This window comes from Brachycentrus maculatus, unplaced genomic scaffold (genome assembly GCF_059751285.1).
Source record: "Brachycentrus maculatus isolate JH-2025_06_01 unplaced genomic scaffold, ASM5975128v1 h1tg000637l, whole genome shotgun sequence".
NCBI lineage: Eukaryota > Metazoa > Arthropoda > Insecta > Trichoptera > Brachycentridae > Brachycentrus > Brachycentrus maculatus.
Genome location: NW_028281373.1, coordinates 449,278 through 461,363, shown reverse-complemented (window position 1 = coordinate 461,363; position 12,086 = coordinate 449,278).

Genomic DNA, 12,086 nt, shown 5'->3' with positions numbered 1-12,086 from the left:
TTCCTTCTACAAAATCTTTCAAAAGTATTTTTGCTTATTTGTATATATTAAACTGGATAAAGATATAGTTGCAGACTTACAAAAATACATGTATGGGTGCCATAAATAATATTTCATTAAAAACTTATAATGTTACTAAATGTAATGTAATGTTTGTCCGCCTCCGTAGTGTAATGGTCAGCACGCTCGGCTACCGTTCTAGAGGTCCCGGGTTCGATTCCCAAGGGGGGTAAAATAAATATAAGTGATTTTTTCACTGTAATATTTATTCAATACTACCCTGGACTGGTACCTGAAGCGGAGGGCTGATCACCTTTCCTTCATGCGTAAACGATCAAGATAACACTGCGTTTATATCTCGCACGTATCATATATTTTGAAAGTAACTTGTAAGCTTGTGTTGGAGAGTGAGACGCATTGTAAAAATGTTTATTTCGGAGTAATTAAATATTATTTACATCATGTCTTCCTTGTCAAAGGTTAAATAGATAATTAATTATCTAAATGGTTTGTAACAACATACATGTTATTGTAATAAAGAATCAATGGTTCATAAGTAAATAAGTGTTTCAAATAACAAATACAAGATATCATACAAGCTCTGTGTGGTATAAATGTCAAAACTGAATGGAAACACATTCATCAGGTTAATCAATTTAATAAGCAATCAATCGATTTTGTTGAGATAATAATTCTGCTAATTTAAACATGAATGAAAAAATAGGCGTCGTGCCACATTGACTAATATTGAAATTGGAATCTTTTGAAAAAAATTTACAGCATAATTTTTTTTTGGCAAAATTGATACTTTTCTTCTGTTTTATTGTGATTTTATTCGTAATATTTTTTTCATACATGTTAACAAAAATTATTTTACTATTTATGGACTTAGTCTAATAATATGACTAAAAAAAAAAAGTCATAATATTCAGAAGCTAGGGCTCTCGATGCCTCATTTTGAAACATTACGTATAACCTTTTGCCATGTCACTTTAAAAATTATTTAAAGTGTTTTGTTTTTGAATATATAGGTCCAGTAGATATAATTTAATAATAATAACTGCTAAAATGAGATCTTTATTTTTCAAATCATTGAAACAATTCTTTCATAATATACTGAATAAACTGTATCTATTTTCATATCATAGACATAAATATCATTTTTCAACTCACATCCTGTAATATTATTATTAAATTATATTATAACTTATTGCCCCAAATTGCAAACAAGTATAGAATTGTGAAAAAATAATGTGAACTACAACCATAATGAAATTTAACAATATAAAATTTTAGTTATTGGGTGTCGATGACAATTAAAATAAAAAGATGATGTCCTCACTTAGACTGTTGCGTACAAAATGTAAATACCACTCTTTAGAATACAGCGGCGATTGATATTTTTTTAGAAGTAGGTAATCTTTCAATATAAACAATTATATTTTTTAGACATTTTGTAGGAAAAAGGAAAAATGGATAGATACGTTCATACATACATGCATGATATATACATAGCTAAGTTTTTATATAACCTGAATTCGAAACTGATAGTACAAACGAATAATCTACCTCAATTTAAGTAATAATGATTACTGCATATTATATTTTTGTAAAATTGCATAATATTATTTATCTATAGATAAAATTAAATAATATTTTTTATTAAGTATGTATTATACATTATTTGTTAATACATTGTCACATTACATATTTCGATAATAACATTGCCACCTGCTTAATCAATGAAGCTACACGCTCACATTAAAAGGAATGAGATATTTCAAAATATATTTCTTCCGAAATCGTTTTTAAACATAATACATTTAATGAACTTCATATCAAAAACAAAATTAATTGAAAGCCCGAGATTTAGGAAATAATTTATTTTGAAACAGTGTTATTTTTTTCCAAATCTAAGATACGAACGGCAATTTTTAGAAAATCCAATGTAATATTTCTACATTATAATAAGTAATGATGGGATTTATCAAGTGATTTAAAAAATAAAATGTAATTAAGTCATCTTATAAATAAATAAATAAAAAATACTTTGATTATTGAGACAAGTAAAATAAAAAGAAAAGACCTTTCTAAAAATGACCATTGACTTTAAAAATAAAATATTATCTACACAGTAAATTATTTTATTACTAATCAACTACCAACATTAACATAAAAAAATTAATAATAACCATATGATTCAAGTAAATAAATCTAAAAACTTTTAACAATCGAACAATCAATTGAATGAATGCATGAATTGAACAACTCTTTTTTTTTCATTCAATTCTTCCCATTGCTAGTTATAAGTACATAGTTTTGATCAATAAAATACAAATGCATAACAGGCAGCTTTTGAAATAATGTATTGTGTGAAATACTTCCACACAGGATCATAGAGATCAAAATGTAGATCCATTGAGTAGAATTATATTTACTTAAATAGCAGTAGTCAGATAGCAGAAGGGTCACCTGTCATCCGAAAGAGAAATAAGAATTTGATTTGAAACTATAAACTAAATAAAAGCGAACAAAAAATATGAAAAAAAATCTACAAATAACAAACAAATAAAAGTGGAATTTCGCTACAATATGAGCATATTTGTCATGAATTATTTTAAAATCTTTTCGGAAAAATAAAAATATTAACCTTTCCGGGAGTATAAAAATTGATGTCCGTCTTTTTCTGGGGAGTGGGTTCTTTTTACTGGATGTATTATGAAGGTAGAAATTATGTTAAAATTATTTTTTTTAAAAACACCTATTCGAAATATTTTTCAATTTTGACAAAAATATCCACAGATATCATTCCTATAAGAGTTACATCATACTAACTGACAGACGGACTTCGACGTTCATTAACGTCCATACTCCTTTAAGGAAAATTCTCACTGACGTTCATTTACGTCCATACTCCCGGACTGGTTAAAATGAAAAAAAATTATACAAAAAGGTCCTTCAGCCACCTGACCACTGAAGTGTAAACCTATCATTAAAATTGGGAGATATATCAGTGTGAATGTTGTAATTAATGTAAATGCATGTTTTTATTTTAATTTTAATTTTAAGAAATGTATTTTTTTTAATGGATACCATGTAATTGTGTTCAATAATCGAGAATTGAATAGTACATGATATTTTTAGTTATCTCACGAAAGTAAAATAATTTGTACGCATTTCAATGATTCTATATAAGCTTTATTTAAATACCTGAATATGTTAACTTAATTTTGTAAAGCAAGACTGAATTTTTTCTTGATTAAACAGAGTTAATTTGCCAAATTCATTTTATGATGTCTAAGGTCCTTAGTGTGTAAGTTTATTTTATTTAATTTGTAGTTGCCATAATACATGTATGTACATCATCACTAATAAACAAGTAGTAATCCATGTGAGCTTACAGGCAATGTAACGTTGTATGAGGTTATGTATTTTAATCCTTTGGCTACCAGGACTTTTCGGGTTAATATGCTAGAAATACCACAATTTCAATTAAAAATAATTAAAATTTCAAATGTGCTTGATAGTTTAAAACTACGCTGTGCCATCGTTGAAACACATTTTTTTAAAATTTCATCTTCGGCGCGGTGAAAATATTTCTCAGAGTTTAGTTAACTAAATGTATGCAATGTTTAAAAAAAATCTACTGACAAGTTAATGCTGTTCACTTAATCTCCACCTCCTTTTTATATCGTGCGCATAATATTCCAAATCAAATGATGTCTTTACTTAATTGACAACATCCGGTATTCAAAGAAATAGAGTAGAGGTGTGAGTAATTAAAGTTTTTTTTTAGTTATGCAATATTTGCATCAATTTATTGCATTTTGTTGATTTACACCGACACGTAAGTATGCATCTATTTGAAGAATATCACAGCTTTACACAACTTACTTCTTGCGGAAACAAAATTGGTTTAAAGTATGTCATTCTTCTCGTTTCCCTAATTAAGTATTTTAGTAACTTAAATTTTTGTAATAATACAATTAATTGTAAGATATAAATCATCATTTAATGGTAAATATCGATGTAAAACTTATTTAAAAAGAAATATAATATGAATCGAAAAATTATGAACAACCCTGAAGAAATCCCTAACATACTGTCTAAAATGTACATATCTGATACATTTATAAATCATGAAGTCAGATCCGACGGATCTAGTATTTCTCGTTGGAGTACCGCAAGTAGAGTATCAGATTTTGGTAGCCAAAGGGTTAATGAATAGATTTTTTTTTATGAACATGTCATTTTTTATTTGAATTAATGAAATTATTCCATTATATATGATTTTTTGATATCGAAGTATGTATCATGTTTTTTTATTTAAATATATACTTATCACGAATTACGTACCTAGTTTTGTTACTAAAAAAAAATGATATAGGTATTATCGAATAATGTTTTTTTAATATGTTTATTTTTGCTTATTCCAACATTAATTCGGCGTTTCCCTAAAGTTTATCTGTCTGGTCTTATTTAAAAAATGGAGATAATTTTCTGTATGCTATTTTTTTTTAAAAATATTTTGTATTATACTAAGTATGATTGGATTTTGAACATGAATTACCGTTTATGAACCTTTCTAATTTATAATTTTGGTTGTTCAATAATAAATTATACTTTGTTGAATAAAAATGGCAACTACACGAAAATAATAAATATAAAATAATTTTAATTAAATTTTTTATATCATGGATTTATTTCAAATATTAGTTATTTTGAAATCATAAAAAATTCAACTTGTAAATTATTTATGTATTTTTTTTTATTGTAAGTAACATTTCCAAAAATATAGACAAAAAAGCAACCAACCAACTATACAATTTTTATATTTAATTTATTTTATAAAAAATTAAATGTTTTACAGGCTTAGTAGTTTAGTGGTTTTAAAAATTGTGTATCCATATTATTCTATTTCTATATACATATACAGGAAATTCTCATAATAGGGTCTTTTCACGTATACTTATCTTTAATTCAATAAAAAAATTAACAAAAAGGACAATCGGTACTATTCATATTAAAAACTGTAAAGAAATAGGGATACATATAAAGGAATAAACTTTCTACATTTCAAACAGCGCAAACACATATCATAATTTGTTCGAATTTCCATGTTCTCTAGCACGAACCTTGCGATCTGTACAATGGAACGTTAAGTAATTTGTATGATCGGCAGAAAGATATGTAATCAATATTAAAAACTGTAAAGAAATAGGGATACATATAAAGGAATAAACTTTCTACATTTCAAACAGCGCAAACACATATCATAATTTGTTCGAATTTCCATGTTCTCTAGCACGAACCTTGCGATCTGTACAATGGAACGTTAAGTAATTTGTACGATCGGCAGAAAGATATGTAATCAATATTAAAAACTGTAAAGAAATAGGGATACATATAAAGGAATAAACTTTCTACATTTCAAACAGCGCAAACACATATCATAATTTGTTCGAATTTCCATGTTCTCTAGCACGAACCTTGCGATCTGTACAATGGAACGTTAAGTAATTTGTACGATCGGCAGAAAGATATGTAATCAATATTAAAAACTGTAAAGAAATAGGGATACATATAAAGGAATAAACTTTCTACATTTCAAACAGCGCAAACACATATCATAATTTGTTCGAATTTCCATGTTCTCTAGCACGAACCTTGCGATCTGTACAATGGAACGTTAAGTAATTTGTACGATCGGCAGAAAGATATGTAATCAATATTAAAAACTGTAAAGAAATAGGGATACATATAAAGGAATAAACTTTCTACATTTCAAACAGCGCAAACACATATCATAATTTGTTCGAATTTCCATGTTCTCTAGCACGAACCTTGCGATCTGTACAATGGAACGTTAAGTAATTTGTACGATCGGCAGAAAGATATGTAATCAATATTAAAAACTGTAAAGAAATAGGGATACATATAAAGGAATAAACTTTCTACATTTCAAACAGCGCAAACACATATCATAATTTGTTCGAATTTCCATGTTCTCTAGCACGAACCTTGCGATCTGTACAATGGAACGTTAAGTAATTTGTACGATCGGCAGAAAGATATGTAATCAATATTGAAAAAAAGATCAACATGTAGTGATCTGAGAGATGCATTTTGTTGCTAACTTAGTAAAATGCTATATTTCCATGAGTGAATTTGAAAATGAAAATGATAAAAAAAATTCATAAATAAAAAAGGAATCTTAAAAATCTTTTTAATCCAGAATATGTTAATATTTCCTCCCAAGTGTAAATACCATATCATTAGAAAAAAACTTATTATTGATGTTTAAAATTTTCATAAAAAAAAAAGAATCTTAAAAATCTTGCAGAATGCAGAATATGTTAATATTCCTTCCCGAGTGTAAATACTCTATTATTAGAAAAAAACTTTAAATACTAAGCAGGAAATAATAACATAGTATTATGGATAAGATAAAAAAACACAGAGTACAAAGTCAAAAGTATAATAAGTATAAAACAAAAGTACAAAACTAACAACACATTTTGTTTACATTGAATAATTATGTAAGTCCGTACACATTAAATGTGTATAATATATTTGGTGTTTACTAAAAATAAGCAAATTTATCCAATAAAAATTTTATGGGAGAGAGAGGATTTAATATTAATTTTATGTTTTGAAATGGATATGGGCTCTACATGTTACAAAGCTCCAGTAAAAAACATTTCTCGTGAAGTTACATTCTTTTGTTTTAAAGTCACACCAAGAATATTACTTTCCACGAAAAATTGTGAATTCTTCTGCTATCGGAAAATATAAGGCCTATTTATCAAGATCTGTAAGACTTTTAATTGGAGAAATTCTCTTTTAAACTAAGTTTTGAGATAATTTTGAAAATATGCATTTTATATGGAGTCACAACAAGAGTATCAATTTATAAATAATAAAAAAAATACTGCGTTGTACTAGCATGTACTCATGTGTATGTTTGATAGCTTGAAGTAACTCAACAGATATTGAAAAATAACTTCGTTTGGAATAATTTCATTGTTAAAGTGATTATATATCATTTTAAAAATTATTTGGCATTCATATTTAACATAAACTACCATACATATATGGATGCATTAACACTAAGAATGTAAAGGACCAGTTATCCTTTTTGATTTTACTAAAATACATTAGACTAAAGAAGGTAAACCCGTTCGTATTTAATCATTGAACTGAAGTAATAATGATTCATATAAGGAAATTGAAAAATACTGTATTTGTGTTAGATTGGTGTATGGATTGAAAGTCGATAATGATATGTTCAAACAGTATTTACTATTCAGTTCATATATTTCGTTTGAAAATGTTTGACAGTTCGGGCCAGTCCGCCCGACAGTTAGCCATAGAGCGTATTTGTTATTTGACATTTCTCTGGTGTTGCCATTATGATGTTAGCCGGCTATTACGAACGGTCGTATTCCGCCGGTGTTTTCGGCTGGCGTAATACAATTTACGGAATTTCGAATCCACAAATCCAACCAGGTACCTACTTACCAAGCACACGGGGCTTATTCAAGAAAAAATTAAAATATCTAGGCAGGTACATTTTACAAAGATTTAATGATAGTTTCGCCTGTACATTTTGTAGAACTGATAAAGGAGCCGCTGTCGCCTTAAAAATAATGTATGAATGTATGAAAAAGAGGTTGATTCCATTTTTGTAGTTGCACAGATATCATAATGTTTTTAAGAGGTGAAATTTACTTTTAAATATAGTAAGTTCAGAGAAAGCCATGATATGACTAGAGACTAGTTATATCCAATATGCAAAGCTATCAAGTAGAGCACTGGCGCTGACGCAAGAATGAGAGTGTAAAATTTCTTCATGTCAACGAGGTAACACTATTAAAAATACTAATGATGTATTTTTTTAGATCTTGTATTTTATTGGGGAGTAATGAAAACTATCGGATATTTTTTTCCCATGAAAGTTCAGTGAGCTATAAAACTAGTACGTGCTTGTTTTTACACCTTTCCTATTTCTGCGAACTATAAATTCGGCATATTTTCTTAAACAAAATTTAACGTATTTTCAATCATTATCTTTTAATGTAAAGTAATAATAGAAACCTTTTTGAAACAGTCATAAACGTTTCCTTACATTACGCAGTCAGTTGTTTCCATATTTGAGATATTTTTATTTTAAAGTCAACCGTGTTGTTATATACTGCATAATTTTTTTTTAATTTATCCGCATTTCTGAATTTGAAAATTGTATCGTAATTTGAGTAAGTCGTACATTTTTAAAAAGTTTTTTTTTCATTCGTAATTGTTCACCAACTGAAAAACTATTAATCAAACTAAATTAGCACTCTCCTTATCTTACCACAAACAACCGTTTATTATACTTTAAATTAACAAAATAAACTTTTAATACGATATGTTCAATATGGCTGCATTTGAAATGTATAAGTTTAGCGGTAATATGGAAATCTCAACACCACAACATTATTATACCTTCCCAGTAATGATAAGTCTATCGCTGAAATGTAAATATTTCATACACAAGGTACTGTATTTTATATTGAAGCAAGAAGACTAAGGAGATTTATTACCTCATTTTCTCGAAGTCATATTTGAAAACGTTGGATTTATGTTGTTACTTTAAATTGACTTTACCTGTAATTTGTATGAATTTGAATTTCTATTGAGGAAATTATGTTTTACTGTATGTATTTATTTTTTTTATTTTTATTGATTACTGATTTGTGAACAGAAAAACAAAAAAATAGAAAATTATGTCACGTTAAAAACCCTTTTTAATAAGAAAAATATATTACACAATTACAATTACATTCATTACATAAATGTGTTTAAGTTGTCATTTTTTTCATTATCTACTGTGTTGTCATCAACCATTTATACACTTAAACATGTAAACAAAATGTTCTTTGTACCAAATTTAATTATGGTTTTAATAAATTAAGATTAGTGAAAAAGTGTGCATTTTTATTACATTATTACATGGGTTCGGGCTCATTCAGAGAAGATGTGCAAATTTATAAATTCATTATTGTTAGCCGATACTACACACACATCTACGCAATGTTCGATTATATGTCATATATCGCTCACTCCTTTCAAGAACGTCATAAATAAAAAAACTTGATTTTTCAGCAGAACGTTATTAAAGTAAAAAAATATAATACAATGTAAGTATTAAAAATAAATATCAAGCCAGTTATTGAACTTTTTACTGTGCAACAGATTTTATTAGGTAAAACCTGAAGGTTTTTTCTCCATTTGAAAAATATTTAGTATATTTACAAAAATAATTAAATAATACCTTTTCTTCAAAATGCAAAAACAACACGTTTTGCTCTGTAGCGGGTACATATTAAGTTTAAAATATGCTGCTTTTGCTGGATTATAGTACATTTTCTGGGCTTTCCGAAAACATGCACAACTGAAAATTTACGATTTTTGATTTATGTTGTTCTTGAAAGGAGTGAGAGATATGTTTATGACAACAGCTGTAGAGTCGCCATGTTTATGCGTGTGTGGTGTCAACCAATATTGGATGTATTGAGAGAATATTGGAAAAATAAATGTTCACACTACAATTATTATAATAATTAAGGTTAAAACGTATTTTTTCGATTTACCTTTAATAACTTTCATTTTGATAGTTAACATAAACTATAATATTATACATAAAATAAAGATTTTCATTGTGACACGTAAAACTTTAATGTATCAATTGTACAATTTTCAAGAATTTAACTATTTTTTAAATTATTATATCACTGATTTTACTGGCTATATTTACCTATATTTTATTATTTTAAAATTATACAATTTAACTTCATACTATATTGTACATTCTAAATCTACGCAGAGGCAATACTTATTTGGATTACATGCATCGTAAAAAATATTAATTGAAAATAAATGTAAGTTATAGTATTATTTTAAGAATTGAAATTATTCGATCTGTATAATTCGAGTACCGTTTTTTTTCTTCTTCTAAACTCGACTTCCGTTTTCTTATTGTATTTTTATCTGGTTTTCAGGAGTAAACAGGACTCTCACAAAAAACTGCTGACAATGCAAAGAGGATATATTAACATTATCCTTGATAGATGTAATTAAGAACAGTGCCGATTTTCTAAATTGATTTATTTATTAATGAAAAAAGTGATTGGCTACTTCACCCTATTGAGAAATTTGAATGCGACGCGCGTCATTTCTCTGGAAGTTGGTAACCCACATATTATCGAGTTGTAGGTACCTAGTTAGGGAGACTGGGGCAACCTTTGCAAAAATCCCTAAGCTGGCCGCGACGTGTTAGTTACACCCTCTTACTGACGACGCGCGCCGACGCACAGTCGTTCCGACCCATGCGACTGACGCTGTAAATGTTATATTTTTTAACGGATTCAGTGACCTATTCAGAATCATATCCGTTTATATCTATGTGTAATTCGGCCACCGCCCCCTTTCTATAAATAAACACGGAAAGATGGCGACCCAAGTTGGATCAATCTGGATAAATATTAATCAAATTTATGAGCTGCACAAAAAAGTTAAAATCATGTTTTCAGGCGTTTCGCAGGATGTAAAATAATCCGGTTTAGATCTTGCATGTATCCAAATAAAAGGGTCACTGTAAAATAAAATGTTTTCCAATACAACCATAAATGACTCTAGTGAACTCACATGCACAGTGTCATGAAATTAATGTCATATGTAGGAGTTACAAAAAATCGGTAGTGTGGTTGTGAAGCATTGGTAGAATGATAAATGTTGCACATGTGTAAATTAATTACTTAACCAGCCTCTGACAGGTCATAAGCCCTGTAAATACCCAGACTTGCATGTGCTATGTCGAGATGTCAAAAATGTAAAGTGGAGAAACCTAGATTTGTGAACAAGTATTTGGACACACTCAAATGTTCGTATTACAAAAAAACGTAGTAATACGAATATATCATAAAAATACGATATATAGAAAATTCGTGTCCCACTATCTATCTGAATTTTCCTACTTTCTTCTATTCTATTCTATTTTCTTCTTTTAAAAATGTAATATTTACTTCATTTCTCATATATATATATATATATATATATTATATATATATATATATATATATATATATGTATATATATATATATATATATATATATATATATATATATATATATATATATATATATATACAGTATCTACTCAATGAATTAGGGCCACGCAGAATTTCGCGCAATTTCTCAATTCAAACAGGAATAACTCAGAGAAAACCTTGAATAAAACAACATTGAATTTTATTTACACATAAACACTTTATTACGCTTAAATTATGCATATATTTTCATATAAATATAGTTGGTATTTAGTATTTCCACCTTTGGCAGAAATAACTGCCTCAATTCTTTTTGGCATACTTAAAATGCACTGTTTTATCATGTTTTTTATTTCTTCGTCTTCTGACCAAATTTTTTGAATATTTTTTTTTAGACAGTCTACTGTCGGATTTGGAAATGAGTATACCTTATTTTTTAACATGATCCATACGTTTTCTATAGGATTAAGGTCCGGAGAATTTCCAGGCCAGGGGAGCAAAGGCAGATTTTTGTTAGACAAAAATTTTATTATTGATTTAGCCCGGTGGCAAGGTGCCCCATCCTGCATGAAGGTGTATGGACCTTCTGTTGGGTCGAGTGTGGTAGAAGGGCAATAAAATTCGTTCGAGGACCTGCTTATAGGAATTTTGGTTCATTGTTCCTTCCACGAAAAACAACGGCCCAGGTAAATTGTTAATAATACATGACCAAATCATTGTTGCAGGGGGGTGTTTGATAACTTTTACCACACAGGCCTCATTGTAACGTTCCATTGGTGTTCTCCTGATGAATCGACGGCTCTCTGTCACGGCTTCTAACCGGCACTCATCACTAAAGATGACCTGAAAAATAATGAAAATTTAAGTTTAATTCAAATATATAAGTTTATTTACTAAAATGATATGTTGAAAATTCAGTTTAAATAAATACCTTTTTCCAATCATCTACCGAGTAATTTCGATGTAGCCTGGCCCATTTTAATCGATCTGCTTTCATTC